Here is a 17,944-nt window from a genome sequence, read left to right as displayed (position 1 = left end):
CATTCTTTTCTCAGGCCTAAAATCCACACAGATTTTTCATTATATGGCTGGGAAGTTGGCATTAAATTTCATCCTAGGTGGTATTATAAAGGTCTTAAAAAGTCTTAAATTTAACTTGAAGAATCCTGGGGGTACCCTACCGAATACAATTTATCCACAATCTTTCACAATTTGCAACGAGAAGGTTTTGACTGAGCGTGTTAACATAAAATAATAATAATAATAATAATAATACAATCATGCAATAGACATATTCAGATTCGAGGGTCAATCGTGTTTATGCTATGACGCACAAACAGCCTTATAGCCTATTTTGGTTTCACTTTTAATGACAGTAGGTTATGACTGTATGTTGACATAAAATAATCATGAGATTAAAATAGTCAACTTATAACTTTGCTATAAAATATTATTAATTTATAGCACAAAACCCGGAACCAGTTTCCTCGCATATTAGGGTCATGATTTGTGTGCGTCTATTGGTAACCACTATTTGGCGAGGCCACTAGCCATCATGGATGCGTTGTTGCTAATGGAAGGCACAGACGTGTCTGAGATAGATAAAACAGTGTTTATTTATTGTTATTGTAAAAAATATTTTTTAGTTTGAATTTAAATAATTAAAAAAGCTTTCACTGAAAAGTTATACGTGTTTCATTATTAGTAGCCCTTGAATAAAAACACTGAAGTCTTGCAAACTTGATTTTATAGATTTGCCTTGGTGTTGAATTGCATATTAACAATATTTTTTTTTCCCTTTAAACACTTTTGGCCTGAAGTAATTAGAGTGTAAGGTAAAGCCTTTCTACAATATGATTGCCGCAGTAGAAAAGAACAGCAATGGTTAGTGGTGGGATGGTACTGAAATATTGTTTTGTTCATCAGGAAAAGAGAACACTCGCAATACTCCCTTTACTTTGCTGTTTGCATCTTATTGTACATTAAAAACCAATAGGGCGCTGAAAAAAAGTTCAGTCAAAAGATATTTTTTCACTTTAATCCCTGATATGGCCATTTAAAAAAAAAAAACAACACCACAAAATGTTGCGTTGTAAGTGGAGTAACTGAGATTCTAACGGGTATAATATTACAAAAATGTAATTAGTAATGCATTATATCACTGCATTACAGCGAAAAGGAATACATTACTGTAATTGCTTTACTTTTGTAACGCGTTATTCCCAACACTGTTTATAACCCTATTCCAAATCCATCCTACCGACCATATCAGGTCTAGGTGTAATGTAGGATGTTGCTGAGTTTCGTTATTTCGGAGGATGATGTCAGCGCGCGTGGTCAGTGTGTGACTCCGTTCTGCCAAAGCAGCTGGAGGTCGTGATCTGCGGGAAACTGGCAGAGGGCAGCGAGGCTGTCGGCACTGACCGCCGGCCTGCAGACATCAGACAGCAACGGCTGCTTCAGTTAGCAGAGCGGAGGCTAGAACACCAGTGTTGTCTGTAGCAGGCAGGATTCAAAGATCACAAGCTCTGAGATATATGTACTAATGGACTTCATTCGCATCACAGTTCTTAATAAAGGTATAGGGTTTGACCTAGTCTCACATAGCCACACCTTCCTCCACAGCGCTGCCGAGGAGGGTCTAGCTAGTCCACATCACATTCCGGGATGGGAGAAAAACGTGCTCTGGTTTATTGGCATTTCTTTAAACCAATCAAAATCACCTTGGGCGGTGCTAAGCGCCGGACGGAGCCACGGTGCCTCTGCAAAATAGCCTCAGGAAGGAACTTGTTTTGGTGGAACGTGTGTACGTTTAAAATGTGTCTTAGTCGTGCAACAGAAAACTCCGATTGGACAGATAGTCTAGCTAGCTGTCTGGATTTACCCTGCAGAGATCTGAGGAGCAGTTAACCATAGTCCTCACAAATCCACCGGAGGTTAGAACGCCACACAAAGAAAGAGGAAGGAAACGGACATCCGGCCGAAAAGAATAAAATCCGGCGGAATTTCCGGCAGCAACGGAGCAATCCCAGAAGTGTAACGTCGTGGATATAGACTTCTTTAAACTAAACTGTATGGCTACCATAGTGGCTACCATACCCTAAAATTGTTAAATTCAAAATAGGCCAATATATATGTATAATATGCAGGATTCATATTACTGTATATTTTCAGACATTTAAATTTTTGAAAAAAAGAAACTTTCATAAAAATTATTTTTCAACATAATGTGGCGGCCCCCCTACACCCTCTCTGAGTACCCTCTAGGGGTCACGGACCCCCTGTTGAATATCTCTGGTCTAAAACATTGCCAGCGAAACAAAAAGTGTATCTCCTACCTCCGAGATGTTATCTCCAATGTTATGTCCTGCGTGGGAGATAATGACTAAGAGATCTCTCCTATGTAGGAGATATTATTGCATATGTAGGAGATCATATCTAAGAGTTTATTTCCTACATATGAGATATTATTTCCTATGAGATAAACTTAGGCATGATTAGGTTTTGAGAGAAAGACACAAGATACAAAGTTCACCCAAATGCAGCATCAACAAAACAACGTTTTACCTTCTCAGTTAACTACAAATGTCCACTGTAAAACATAATAGAATCGTACAGCGGCACTCGCGGGATTCTTTTTCGTTACCGGTACCACACCTTTAAACTCTGATTAGCTTACCGCACATATTTTAAATACCAGCAAACAGGCCTGGTTTACACAAACATCATATATAAATGCATGCATCTCATGAACTAATATTTGCAGAAGAATCATGCAGAAGGCCAAATATTTGTTTTGCACCTCACCTCTCAGGGCTTCCATAAGAACCTCTCCAAACTAGATGGCCCAATATTTTTTTAAACTTTTGGCTAATTACAGTTCATGGGCCATATTGTTACTTCCAGCAACAGTAACTACACCTGAAGGAAAGTGAATAACTATGTTATAACATGAGTTTTCAGCTGTGTCCTGGGGCAGCATCAAGAGTGCTGTTCTACGTGTAGACAGAAGAGGGCGCTCCAACGTCGAGTAAAAAAACTGCACTGCAGCTCATACATACAACTTAATAAGAAACAGACATATAGCAGGTCATCTGCCACCTATTACAAAAACTACATTTAGTCCTTTTAGAAATGTATTTATTAAAATATCCCAACAAAACTGAATTACGAGGTAGCTCCTATGTTCGGCTACTATATTTCTATTGAGACCTTGTCAAAGGCTACTGTTTTTGTCCTCTATGTTACAAAGCCTCTAACAGCTAATACAAGTGCCGGACCTCTTGGTTTTTGCTGTGATATCTGTTTACTAGACATGTTAATCAAAGTCATCTGTATTTACCCTAACTGTATACACACTCACCGCTTCAATCTCTGTCCCACCCATCTACTGCCCTTCGGTATTTTCTGATTGGACGGGCGTCCTGCCAGTCATAGGACGGGCCCGTTATGCGCCCTTCCCTTGCTTCTTAAAAGCTCGGGATTCTGAATTATCAACACAATCAAGTGTTGTAATAAAAGCAACAAATTACCAAATATGTTTTGAAAACATATAAAGTTACACAAGGCGATATTTAACAAGACTAGTTATTGTAACAGGGAATACAACAACCTACTGTAGGCTGCAGTTTAGATAAACCAGCTAACACTGGAATAAACCACTGTCGTGACTTTTGTGTCCTCTGTCCTTTAATTATCACATACGGCAGCTCGGCTAATGAGATTAATACGGACTTTGCTGGTCTTATATTCCTCAGATAAATCTTCTGTGTAAGGTACAACGTCTTTGGTTGGTCGTATATATATCTATGGGTTGGTCGCGTAGGCTGTGTACTCCTGCCTTATCCTGATATTTCCGACAGCTCTTGAAGGCAGCAGTAGATTCATTGTGGCCCTGCAGAGCAAAGCGCCATCACACGCAGCGGCCACGACGAGCAGCGGGCAGGGCGACACCAGGGTCACCACAGCGGCTCCACCACGCTCTTCATTACCGACACATCCCTCCATCATAACGGTTATGGATTACTCAGCTGCGGATTATTAGAAGCGTTTGAAACTGGTAAGACACACTGTTTTTTTTTCTTCCATTTGACTCATCATTCCGGCTCGCTTTTATGTCTGCAGCGGAATGATTTACTTTGATTTTCCAGGTATTGTTTTTACGACTGTTATTGACATTTGTTGAACGCACGTTAAAGGTGCTTAGCCTGTTAGCTAGCTAGCTAACTATTTCTCCAGCTCCTCTCTATGTGGAAAAGCTGTCAGGGTGACGCGTCGGCTGTGTTGAATGCGATACCCGGTGTCTATAAGTGAATTATAACGGACGCAGCAGCAGCAGCAGCAGCACATGTCGAGCCTGTAACTGGAGTAAAATACACCCAAAGCTAATTCGCGTTAGACAAGTAGGTTATCCACGGTCAACGGCAAAGCAGAAGGAATAGCACGCACTGTGTTCGTCAGTGTTATCACACAGGAGGCGCTGAGCCCTCAAAGCATCCTGGGTTAAGTTCCTCGGCTCGCTTGTTTACCGCGATGGTCATCTCCATCTCCTATTGGTGCTTAGTGGAGTCAGATGAAGGACACAGCCTCTCCTGATGGACAGTGGCCCCTCTCATCTGGGATGCATTTAGAGTCGAATGCATGCAGTTGGGAAACCACAGTGCCCAGTTAACTTTTGCATTCCAACACATAACATAAGAAGGTGCCCGGGGAAAGTATGTTGGCATCACTTTTTAGTACTATCTCCCCAAGCTGCTGTATCTTTCCTGATTTTTAGATGTAATTCTTGGAGGATAACACAGGAGATACAGAGGAGATATGATTCAGGTGTATAAGCTTGTACATGGAATATATGATGTAATGGGAGCGTGCCTATGTTCCCACAGCCCCTATGTTGTTTTTTTTCTTAAAAATTAGGCCCTATGTTCCCACATTTCCTTTTTCATAAATTTGTATCATATTTTATCCCCCTTTCTCCCAATCTGGTAGCCAATTACACCCAACCTATTATCTAGTAGCAATGGACTACAGATGGAATGTAACCCTAACCCTAACATAGGGCCTAATTTTAAGAAAAAACGTAGAAATGTGGGACCATTGGGCTGTGGGAACATAGGGCTGACCCCGATGTAATGGTTGAGCCCATCTTTCAGTTTTGGAGCAATAGGAGTGATTTACGAGGGAATTATTTAAAGCTTGACCCCGGAACATGCATTAATAAAAAAAGAGAACGAATTTCTTCACACTTTGTGCGGTAAAAGCATGGAACGAGCTTCCGTTCCCCTTCAGTTAACTTTTTCAAGAATAGGTTGGATACATTTTCTCTGTCAAAAGAGGTGACGTACAACTGTAAAGCTTGTTGAAATGTAAGTGTAATGAACGTGATTTATGAAATCAATGATCTTCAAATTTGTTCATATCATTTTTGTGGTGTTTGAGGAGTAGAGGATTTTCAATAAATTTCAATAAATTAACATGGTGGTTAACACCTGTATCCACTTTCATTTCATGTATTTACTAGCACATGAAGACAGAAAACGGCAATATTAGTAACACAATATGCAAGGGAGGCCAAACGCCTAAAAGGCTTATCAGGGGTCTCCCATACACTAACTGAAAACGTAATTTCAAATACAACTAATACGTTTCAAAACATAATCATTTCAAAATGAATGAAAAATTAATGAAAAATGAATCTAAATAAACAAATATTAACATAGACTAGTAACTCCACAAAAATGAAATAAAAGAACAAAGACTAAACCTTACCTATATGCCAGATCTGGGATTATCTGTGTTATTTAATACTATTAACTCTGTTGTAAATCCATGCACCTCTGATCCGACAGAGGTTTCAACTAGTACCTGTGAGAAGTTTCTCTTTTATTTTATTGACAAAGTTGCATCGGTCAGGCAAAATGCCAGTGTTAGTTTTAATGTGTTTGTACCTGCTGCTCCTATGCATTCTGCTGTGTTTGAGGAATTTCAGCCAGTTTCTCTGACATTGCTTTCTGAGATCGTGCAACACATGAAACCTACCCACTGTCCGTTAGACATTGTTCCCGCCAGGATAGTGAAGGAGGTTTTTAATGACACCATTGGGCCGAGTCTACTCACTTTTTTTAATTCTTGTCTTAGTTTAGGTTCTGTCCCGGCTGCCTTTAAACATGCTGTGGTCAGGCCCCTACTTAAGAAGCCGAATCTTGACCCTACAGTGTTGACCAATTTTAGACCAGTCTCCCATCTGCCTTTTATGTCAAAGGTTTTGGAAAAAGTTGTTTATATACAGTTACAAGCCTTTTTGCAACTGAACTGTGTGTTTGAAAAATTTCAATCTGGTTTTAGATCACGTCACAGCACTGAGTCTGCACTGCTTAGAGTGCACAATGATATTGCCCTGTCTGTAGATGCTGGGAATCCGACTGTTTTAGTGCTATTGGACCTCACAGCGGCGTTTGATACGGTAGACCATGCAGTCCTCCTCTCTCGCCTTGATCAGTACGTAGGCATCCGAGGCTCGGCACTTCAGTGGTTTAGCTCCTATTTGGCGAATAGGAGCTTTTCTGTTATGATTGGTGACTGTTCCTCGTCAACCACTCCTCTCTCTTGTGGGGTACCCCAGGGTTCAATTCTTGGCCCAATCCTGTTTTCTTTATATATATTGCCGTTAGGGGCTATAATAGGAAAGCACAACTTATCTTTTCACTGTTATGCAGATGATTTGCAAATTTATTTGCCTATCAAACCAAATGACCGTGTCGCATTAGACTCCCTGCTTAGTTGTATCAATGACATTAAGTTGTGGCTGTCACAAAACTTTCTAAACTTGAACGAAGATAAAACGGAGTGTATCATCTTCAGTACTTCAGGCACGACAAACCGTCCATCCTTGAGTTTTGGAGCACTGGCTTCATATTTTAAGCCAGCTGTCAGAAATTTGGGGGTGACTTTTGAATGCAACATGAAGTTTGACAAACAAATCAGCAATGTTGTTAGAATGAGCTTTTTCCAGCTCCGTCTCCTGGCTAAAGTTAAGCCATTCCTTAACAGGCATGATCTAGAAAAAGCAATCCATGCTTTTATTAGTTCAAGGTTGGATTACTGTAATGCTCTCTATGTTGGTTTGAATCAAACCTCCATCTCACGTCTTCAACTTGTGCAAAATGCTGCTGCTCGCTTTTTAACAAATACATCTAGACGTGCACACATCACTCCCGTTCTTTTCACCCTACATTGGCTCCCTGTGCGTTTTAGAATAGATTTTAAGATTTTATTTTTTGTTTTTAAGGCCCTTAATGGCCTAGCCCCGGAGTACCTATCCGAGATTTTAACCCTTGCGTGAGACAGCCCGGTCTTTTGCGGTCTTCTAACCAACTGGTTTTAGAAGTCCCAAGGTCAAGGTACAAACAATGGGGTGATCAGGCTTTTGCGGTTGCTGCCCCGAGACTCTGGAACAAGTTACCCCCTGATATTCGCACAATTACAGATGTTGCTCTTTTTAGGTCTAAACTCAAAACCTACCTGTTTAGAATGGCTTTTAATACGCAGTAGTGGTGTGACAATTTCCTCTTTCTGTTTCTATGTAACCTTTTTATGATTTTACTGTTTTCTACATTTCATCTAATTGCAACATATGTTGTCTATTCTTAGCTCAAGATGTGAAGCACTTTGGATACCTGTTGGTTGTTTTAAAGCGCTATACAAATAAATTTTGATTGATTGATTGATTGATCTAAGACGGTGTTTTATGAACACTGACAGGGACTGACAGGGCACTAAATAATGTTGGTCCTAAATGCTTTACAGAAAGTAGACTGAGGCAGGTTTTAACAAGGGGGAATATGAAACTATGTATTCTTCAAGTCATGCTTTATTAATCCCGCGAGGGAAATTACAATGTTTTCACTCTGTTGTTAGAATACACATTACACACAGGCAACCAGTACCCTCAGTAGACACACACGCACTAAAGGAGCACCTTGGCAGTAGAGCTGGGCAATATATCGATATGAAACTAGATATCGTCTTGGATTTTTGATATCGTAATATGACATAAGTGTTGTCTTTTCCTGGTTTTAAAGGCTGCATTACAGTAAAGTGATTTCTGAACGTACCAGACAGTTATAACTGTTCTATTATTTGCCTTTACCTTAGTCATTATATCCACATTACTGATGATTATTTATCTAAACTCTCATTGTGTAAATATTTTGTGAAAGCATCAATAGTCAACACTACAATGTCGTTGCGGTATCGATATCGAGGTATTTGCTCAAAAATATCGTGATATTTGATTTTCTCCATATCGCCCAGCCCTACTTCACCCAGGAGGTGAACTGGCACCTCTCAAGTTTCCAGTGGCCACCACCATTCTTTTGTCCATATGGGGGCTTGAAGGGCTACCCTCCGGTTCCCAACTAAGCTGCCGCCCCACATTGCGCTGTGCTGCGGATATGAAGACCCTCCTAATATGAGGGCCTCTTCCTCCTCGTGTGAAGTGAAGTTTCTCCCTCCTTTGCTTTGGTAATTGGGGTTAATTGCTCTCGTCACCTCTCTCACCTTTAAAAACAATGACGGGCGTCCCTCCAGACATTTCTTCGGCCCATTAATCCCGGCCAAGTCTGAACCGCGGTCATCTGTTCCACGCGTCGTGTCCCGCAGAATTAGTTTCAGTTATTGATATTGCCATTAGCTTCCCAACAGCTTCTCTCTTACATCAGCATTCCCCCTCTTAAGAAGGCTTTCTTAATGAAGCAGCTTCTATTTACAACACGCGACGGACAGCAAGACGTGTACTGAATTTATTTTAGGTGGCTCTCGGAACAAGTTTTAAATTCCCTTTCTTTCGTTTGCTGTAGAAGTACTGTTATCCCTATTTTCAGAAAGCCAGCTTCCTTGGATTTTGAGCAGTGCCAGTGGCTAGCAGACCAGACCAGGCTGCTGAGGTCTGGTGCTGCAAGTCTGAAAATCAAGGGTCATCAATTTAACAAATCCTAATCATTTGTTGGAAGTCAGCATTAATCCTACCAAATCGGAAAACGACAGATATCAAATAAAACGTCTTTGCGTCCATGTTTGTGTTAAATCTGCTATTTTTCCAGTGAAGTTCTGTATTGCAGATGTCCCCACGTCTGTCAGACTCGGGGCTTTTTGCAGGAAACCCCCCCCCCCCTGCACGTGTTAGGATGAGTTATGAGTTGCGGCCTGCTCCATCTTTATTCTCGGCTCTGTATAATAGGACGAGGCATGCTCGGTATCACTGATGAACGTCTCTTGTGTTTAGCGTGAAGGCCCAGTTAGACGGACATCTATAAACAGCTTCTCATCCTCTTACACCGTGGTGAGATGCCTGCCAACACAGTTCCCCCCCCGTCACTGACTGACACACAGGCTACTTGGTGTTGGCAGAATCAGGCCGGTTATCACACAGAGGTGAGGAGGATGGACAGTGGACCACATGAAGTGAATGCAGCAGTAGATGTGTACCAGTTGCTCTCGTAATTTAGTCCTAATAATACAAAGGGCCGGGTACCGAATTAAATATGTTTTAGGCACAGACCGAAATGCCTCTAAAGTACCAAGTATCGAAAAATGCCTCGTCATCCAATACCTGGTCTATATCCACGACCTTCCACTTCCGGGATTGCCCCGTTGCCGCCGGAAATTCCGCCGTAAGGCCTTTTTCTCGACTGGATTTCCGTTACCTAATGCTTCCTTGGTGTTGGCGTTCTAACCTCCGGTGGATTTGTGAGGACTATGGTTAACTGCTCCTCAGATCTCTGCAGTGTAAATCCAGACAGCTAGCTAGACTATCTGTCCAATCTGAGTTTTCTGTTGCACGACTAAAACTACTTTTGAACGTCCACATGTTCCACCAAAACAAGTTCCTTCCTGAGACTCTTTAGCAGAGGCACCGGGGCTGCGTGCGGCGGTTAGCACCGCCCCAAGACGATTGTGATTGGTTTAAAGAAATGCCAATAAACCATCTCAGATCCCATCCCAGAATGCTGTGTGGACTAGCCAGACCCTCCTTGGCAGCGCTGTGGAGGAAGGTGGAGTTGAACACTCTGTGTGGAAAGCTCAATGTTTCAGTTCAAAAACAGTCTGCTGCTTATTAAATCAGAGCCAGGGGTTTTCACATGAATAAAGGTAGCCCCCTTAGCCGTCCCATTGGTCCAAGTTGGAGAAAAGTGCAGTCCAGTAGTTGGATGACATCACGTGGGGGGCACGCGGTGGGTCAGCTGACCCTGGCTCAGTCAGCTGCTCGACCTCACGTCCTGAACCTCTGCGGTCAGGACGGCATCGCAAACAGTGTGGCCCTTTGTGTCGCGCTTCCACAGCAGAGGGGGTGAAACGTGGCGTGGAGTCGTGACGCGCACTCGCAGGCTCAGATGAAGTGACTGTTACAGATGAGTCAACGGGACGGAGGCGGTGGAGACGTACGCTGCGGATCATGTGATCCCTCCAGCTTCTGCACATCACAACCGCTACCTTTACTTTTCACCCTGCTAATAAAAAAAAAACAACTAAACTGGAGGTTTCACTGCCGATCTGTCAGCTTCATTAAAAAAAAAAAAAAATAGAATGGAATGTTTGCGAGCCAGGCATAAGCCTCTGGGTCATTGTTACAGCGATATCAAGGGAGGAAATGATGCGTGAAAGCGATACACTTGCATGAAAGCGTGTCAAAACGGGGCCCGTGGAGATGTCCGTCTTGGGGGGGGGGGGGTTTCTTCCAAAGGGATTCAATTAGCAGCAGTTGTTTTGTCTTGCTTCGAGAAGCAGGAGCAGCAGATCCTATCCAGCTGATCCCTTATCAGCCCGCCGCTTCCACCTGCCACAGCTCGTCTCTGTGTGTGCGTACGCGCGCGTCGGCTCCAAAAATATGCAAAGTCAGTTACTGCTCGTCAAGTGGCTTCATTTCCTCCGAAGAGAATCACAGTTGCTCATTTACATCTGGAGCGCAGGCGAGGCACGAGAGCGCCAGCGAGCGTGGCTGTCTCTCATCTCCTGCTCAACAGTTTTTTTTTTCTCCATTTTTAATCTCTCTTCCCCCGTGTTTTTCGAAATCTCTCCAATTCCATTATAGCTCTCAGGTCCATTTAGCCTTCATTCAGAAGTTCAAGAGTGCACTGGAGCGGCTCGGTCTATATTTAAAACCGTACCACTGAATAAATCGAGCAAAACTCTTTTAATTCTGCCAGCCAGCACCCAACCCCGAAGGTTTAACTACTGCTGCTGAAGCAGTGGAAGGACAATGGTAGGGTCCTATAACAGGTTTCCTCCATTCAGGCTTTTCCCTACCATTATACGGCTTAGGTGCAGCACCCTAGCCATTTTTTTTGGCACCCGTTCCCAGAAATGATCGCGATAAACGATAATATTGTTGTTCTGAGACCATTTTCATTTAATGTAATGATAATGGCATAATAATGCAAGTACACCTTTTCAAAGATCAATACACTTTTATTTCTGAAGAATATTTAACACTGGAACTGGAAGACATTTTAAATATCCACAGTTAATTAACAAAACAAATAAAATGGACTCTCAGTCGCAATCAAAAACTGCACTGGAATAAAAACCAAACACAATCAAAAACAATATCTAAAATGGAAATTTTTCCATAATTCCCCTTTAAAAATGATCAAGCTCATTTTTATTTATCATGCGATTAATTGACTTATTGCATATTGCGACAGGCCTAAAAACCAACGCAAGCATCAAAACTAACCTCTGTATGACGCTCCGAAATACTCCGATCTAACGCTCAGAGCTTGGTCTCCAGTGGACTTCTTTAGCAAGCTTTTTGAGTTATTTATTCATTATCTGCTCTAGCTTTCACCAACGTTTGAGCCATAGATACGGTGATAAGAATGCTCCAAGAGGATGTGAAATTGAGGAATTATTTCTATTGAAAAACATCCCATTTTCTGAGGGAGGACCCATAAACCCCTCCGCCAAATAGTCACACTCAAGCCTTGGACAATCCCAGGGGAAGCCCGGCCATATGCAGGCGTCTGAGAGATCCACGGCACCGTGTGGTGGTTGGAGAAGCAGCGGAGAGAGCCTACTGACTCCATGCGTTATACTCTCTAAGACTCTAAGATTATATTTTTATATATATATATTTTGTCATGTTTAAGCACATAGGCCTACTGTATGTTCTGCTGACACTTTTCCAAAGCATGCTGTCGTTTTTAGATTTTGAAATACCTTTGTCCATCTCGCAATTATCAGACGTCGTGTTTAGAGCATCGACTAGACATTCTATTTTATTAAAAGTGTCAATTATTCTTTTGATGAAGCGTATGAAATGCCCTTTGCGTCTTCACATTCTTTATTTTGTCTCACCAAAAGTCCAAATTCCTTCAAGCAAAGAAAAGCGGCGCATTTTCCTTCTTGATACATTTCTTAAACAGTCACTCATTTGAAATTGTTGTCGATGATCAATTATTTTTGCTAATTGTTTTTAGCTCTAGCGATCACCCCGATCGAGATAGGCGATCACGAAAAAGATCCAGTGTCTGCAAGTTGATTTTGGGAATGAATTTAAAGACGTCGTTGCCTGAAAAAAGAGAGAAGAGAAAACAACAGCGTGCTTTTGAAAATGGCTGACAGTAATGTAGAATATATAGAGTAGTAAATGGGATAAAGAGTGTGGAAACACAGGTGTGTGTGTGTGTGTGTGTGTGTGTGTGTGTGTGTGTGTGTGTGTTGTGTGTGTGTGTGTGTATACTGTGCTGTATATCCATGCTGCCACACTGTATGGACCAACGTGACATCATGACTTCGCGTAAACATACACGCCACTTTCCTAAAGCCAAGTGGCGTGTTATCTGGACGCATTTTGAGCTATCCGCGTGCATGTCTACGCTGTATACAGCGGACGGCAGTCTGGAACGTCACAGCGTAAACGTACACGCCACTTTCCAAAGCCACGTGGCGTGTTATCGCGAGGCTACGGTTGGTTTTAACGTCACACGCGGGGGAAAAGAAAAAACGGTTGGGGTTAGGAAAAGAAAAAACGGTTGGGGTTAGGAAAAGAAAAAACGGTTGGGGTTAGGAAAAGAAAAAACGGTTGGGGTTAGGAAAAGAAAAAACGGTTGGGGTTAGGAAAAGAAAAAACGGTTGGGGTTAGGAAAAGAAAAAACGGTTGGGGTTAAGAAAAGAAAAACGTGTACCTGGGTAAAACACAGGACTTTCACCCAGGAGAGCTGGGATCGCGTCCCACGTGTGGCGTTTGTCAACCGTTTTTTTTTTTTTTTTAAGCCTTCCCCAATGTTCTTTTCCTAAACCCAAATTTTTTCTTTTTTTTTTTTTACACGAGTGTGACGATGTTCTTGCGATAGTACGGCGCGTTCTCGCGATAAGATAAGACTATACGATAAGACGGATGTTTACATCCGCTGTATACAGCGTAGACATACACGCGGATAGCTCAAAATGCGTACAGATAACACGCCATTTGGCTTTAGGAAAGTGGCGTTTATGTTTACGCAAAGTCATGATGTCATGTTGGTGTCTGAGTTTTTTTCCAACTGACCGTTGCTCTCCCCGTGCTGCCGCATCTCTTTTTTTGTTGTTTCGTTGTTGAGAAGCGAGACACAGGAACTTTACTTGGGGGTTCGAAGAGCTGCAGCATTTATTCAGAGGCGAGCTGAAACCTACGCTGTACATTTATGACCACTTAACAAGTAAACTGCTGATTTATTCTCTGCTCTGGTAGCCGACAGCTGTCCACCGTCACACACACTCTCATGTACACACTAAGCTCTGAGCTGTTCTTAAAGGAGCTTCGCCGCTCTTACAACACGACGACGGCCTGCCAGAGCTTCCTGTATTCGGTCCGAAAGTCCCAACCTTCCAAAAAATGCTTTCACACTAGAAACGAACCGGACCATGGTTTAACTTGATCCGGACCGAGACCACCGCTTATGGTCAGAGCAAATTTTGTCTATTTGGTCCGGACCGTGGTCCGGGGGGAGGTCTCACACCTGTAATTTTGGTTTGGATCAAACTGAAAAGTCCGAAAGTCCGGACCAAGCGAGGTAGGTGTGAAAGCCCCCTATTAGCATAGACTCACGTTGCAGTGATGGCCAACCGTCACATTCTCAGAGACAGATGTACCTCACTCACAGGAGCCTCAGTGGACCAGCATGCAATGCAGCACCGCTCGCAGGATTTCCGATGTGTTACTGATAGTGTGTGAAAAGCAAAGCTTCCTATAATGGCTTTTTGTGTTTGTAGAATTCAGCAAAGCTCATGACAGCCTTTGGTGTCTCACTACTGTTGCTTTCTTTTCCTCACAGAGTAGGGTTTCATCAGTATTGTGGGTAAGGCTTAAGCCGGGGACACACGGGGCCAATTATCGGCCGTTGGACAGTCTGGCGAGGTCAGTGACTCGAGTCTGTTCGGTGTGTCCCGTGCCGTCGTCCGTCTGGGGGGCTGTCGGCGTTCATTTTGGCCGACCTGACATGTTCAGTTGGCGGCAGGGCAGTCGGGACTCACCCGGAATTGGCAAGCGGAATGAGGTGACTAGAGTCTCTCAAAATCTGACGAAAATCTTTTAAACTGACCTTTGTTGATCTGAAATGAAGACAGATTCAGCAACTGCATGGCCTATTTCTCTCTTAGAATTTTTTCAGAAACATGTTTCAGTGAACTATTTTAGTCCAATATGAGATCGGATTCTGAACGGCCGCCATGACAGTCTGGCTTGAATTTCCGGAGAAAACAAACCCATGTGACGCGTTCGTCCAATCAGCTGCCCGTTGTCATTTCTTGGGCAACAGTACAGATTAGCACCGCCTGCTGTTATGAAGACGTAGTACATCTCTCATGTCGGTGTCGCCTCAGGGTGTCCCGAGGCAGTTTTTTGGACCTCGGGGAGCCACTGGCTTTTCTGCCGAGGGTCGGCCGTCTGGTTGGTGTGTAACCACTTTTAGCCTGACAAGTCAGACCCACATCCAGATGTGGAATATAACGGGGTTTTACTCCAAAGTGTTCTCAAATATTAAACATTGTCCAAACACAAGGAACTGTGCCTTTCAAAATAGTCTAAAATTATCTCTTTTTTTTTATTTTAATCAGGAACTATCTGGTATGACCACAGAAATATTTCTGCCACGTCCAAAACATTTTTGAGGTTTCTGTGTTTCCTGGAGCAGCGGAAGTGCATGAGTTTGATGAAGTGCAAAATAGATATATAGCGCATTGTGCAATCCCCCCCACCCCCCACCCCCACCCCGCCCAATACGCTCACAAGCAAAGACATTTTTGATAGAGAAAATCTCAATACATCGGCGTCGATGTGTGTGTGTGTGTGTGTGTGTGTGTGTGTGTGTGTGTGTGTGTGTGTGTGTGTGTGTGTGTGTGTGTGTGTGTGTGTGTGTGTGTGTGTGTGTGTGTGAACATTTGACAAAAGCAGCAATCACGCGGGTGTTGTTTCCCCCGCTGACACACTGGGCGAGGTGCACAATACATCTCACTAGGCTTTATTATTTATTAATGCTATGTTTACCATGCTGGCAGCCAGGCAGACTGATGACACGTGTTTGTATTTTAAGTGGAAAACAATAGCGCCTTCTGCATGTATGTTTATGGGCTTCATACATAATGAACATGCTGTGAGAGTTCCAGCTGTGTCTAATGTCATGTGTGAGTGACAAAGACTATATTCTGCCCCAACAAAGCCTCCCTGTGGTGCGCGTGGAGGACGCTGGTAAAAGAAAATCTGCATTGCAAAGAAGCTATTACGTTTTATGGTTTCTATGAATTTAAATGTGGACTTAATGCAGTTCCTGATTCATGCGCACAGATTCCCACACAGAGCCCAGTGGCTGATCGTATGGAGAATTCTGGCTTCTGAGCATTCCTCTCTCATCTCAGATAGCAGCTGATGTGTCAGAGTCCTCGCCAAGAGCTCCACCGCAGTGTTCAGTGTCCTGAACTCTGCTGCCTGTCTGCCCTCTGCGTTCCGCTCCGCTCTCCGTTTGACTGTGCAGCGTTGTTTCTCTGCATTGCTGATGCGGCTGCGAGATGCTGACGCAGGAGAAGGTTGACGTCACGCTGGCCGCCAGACCTGGGCCTTCTCCGTCACACGGGCCTTTATCTTCATGATGCTGCCACATGTCAAATAACCCCAAACGCCGAAGATGGTATTCCTACTGCGGCCATCTGGAATATAAAGTGTTTCTGCTGGTTAGGGCTCTGTACAGTTTAAAAATATCCAATAGTGGTACTGGTACCGATAGGGTTGGCTACTGTTGGCATTTTTTTCCGGAAATACGGTTCCAGTACCAGTGGTGTAGTCTATGTGATACGCAGGTATACGCAGTATACCCACTAAGACAGCTCCAGGATTTCCATATACCCACTTAAAAATGCCCAATGACACGCAACAACATACTTTCTGTTATAGTTTTGATATATTTTGAATTGTCATCTGTGTTTTTCTTCTTCACATACACTAAATAAAGGGATTTCCACCGTAAATTGGTGCATAAAAGTGTATCAGAATACAGGAAATGAAGTCACCAATGCTCAAAACTTCTCTGGGTGAGGACACCCACACCCCTCCCTAACCCGTCCGTACAAACTGTTTCATCATTAATGATTCATATCTTACACTGCACTGAAACTTGTATTCTTGTGTTTCTATCTAATTCTATTTTAGCCTGATTCAGGAGTTCCCCTGACTTAGCGGTGTTCAGGGGGGGCCACAGATCACTTCCTGTGAACACTCAGGTGTTCCAGTGTTTCTGGTGTGAACACTTGTTTTTGCTTCCCGCGTTACGCTCTCATCGCCGGGCAAATCCCCCTCTGGTGTGGTGTACACGAGGCCTGACGCAGCGCTGGCATGTAACGAAGTACACTTACTCCAGTACTGTACTTGAATGTCTCCAAATGTTGAGTCTTTTTCTTTTCATGCCACTTTCTTCTTCTACTCCGCTACATTTCAGAGAGAAATATTGGGTAACACTTTACTTGAAGGTATCTACATAAGAGTGACATGACACTGTCATGAACACATGACACTGTCATGACACAGACCCCTAACCCTTAACCAAATGACACGTACTAAAAGAAGCGTTATGTCATTAAGATTTATGACTTGTTTATGACATGTTCATGACAGTGTCATGTCACTCTTATGTAGATACCTTCAAGTAAAGTGTAACCAAATATTGTAGTTTTTATACCGCTACATTCATCTGACAGCTTTGTCATCTGACAAGCACTACTACTAACTACACAACAATATAACGGCCTACAAGTCCAGCTGAGATGATCAGACCATTAAACACACAACTGGTTGGATCCTTTACTCTTTCTACGACAGGAGGATTTCTCTGAATTGAGTACTTTTACTTTTAATACTTTAAGTACCTCATGATACTTACATGCTTTTACTCAAGTAACATTTTCAATGCAGGACTTTTAACTTGTACCAGAGTATTTTTACAGTGTGGTATTAGTACTTTTACTTAAGTAAAGGATCTGAATACTTCTTCCACCACTGGCCTGATGTGCTGAGAGGCTAGTGGTCCAGTTGAATCCCCCTCCTCGACAGTGACTGTCAGTCAGCCCGTCAGTGAGCGCTCGCAGCCCTCTGGCAGTCCCGGCCTGTCAATCAAAGTACATCCAGCAGGGCTCATGGGAACGGGGATGAAACATTCTGGATTTAATTAGCGTTCTAACATCTCATATCTTTACCATGAACTCCATGACAAAGTTTGATGTAAAAAAACAAAACAAAGGCAAACAGGCAGCTGTATCTATTATCACGACTGAACTACCCCACAGTATGCAAGCTTGCTTTAAATCCATGTAGAGGCTGTAGCCTGCAGCTGTAAGCTTTGCAAATGCAGCTATTATTGAAATGGCAAAGTGCCCTACTTACCCTTTAGAGACAGCCCTGAAATGAACCAGAAGTGGGTGGCTGACAGCGAGTTTTATGTAAAACTGTCCAAGGGATGGTGTG

The 17,944-nt window shown here is 43.0% G+C and overlaps 1 protein-coding gene across 4 annotated transcripts in view; it reads left to right on the top strand.

Moving 5' to 3' along the window:
- Positions 1-3,849: 3,849 nt before the first annotated feature.
- Positions 3,850-17,944, top strand: part of fynb (FYN proto-oncogene, Src family tyrosine kinase b) — a 116,525-nt gene continuing 102,430 nt past the window's right edge. For all 4 annotated transcript variants that reach the window (XM_039782606.1, XM_039782603.1, XM_039782607.1 and 1 more), the window contains exon 1: positions 3,850-4,018. The gene's annotated coding sequence lies outside the window, so the exon portion shown is untranslated. The remainder of the gene's footprint in view (positions 4,019-17,944) is intronic.

Source organism: Perca fluviatilis, chromosome 18 (assembly GCF_010015445.1).
Source record: "Perca fluviatilis chromosome 18, GENO_Pfluv_1.0, whole genome shotgun sequence".
Classification (NCBI taxonomy): domain Eukaryota; kingdom Metazoa; phylum Chordata; class Actinopteri; order Perciformes; family Percidae; genus Perca; species Perca fluviatilis.
Note: the sequence above shows the minus strand (reverse complement) of the source record. Positions and strands in the feature narration are given on the sequence as shown.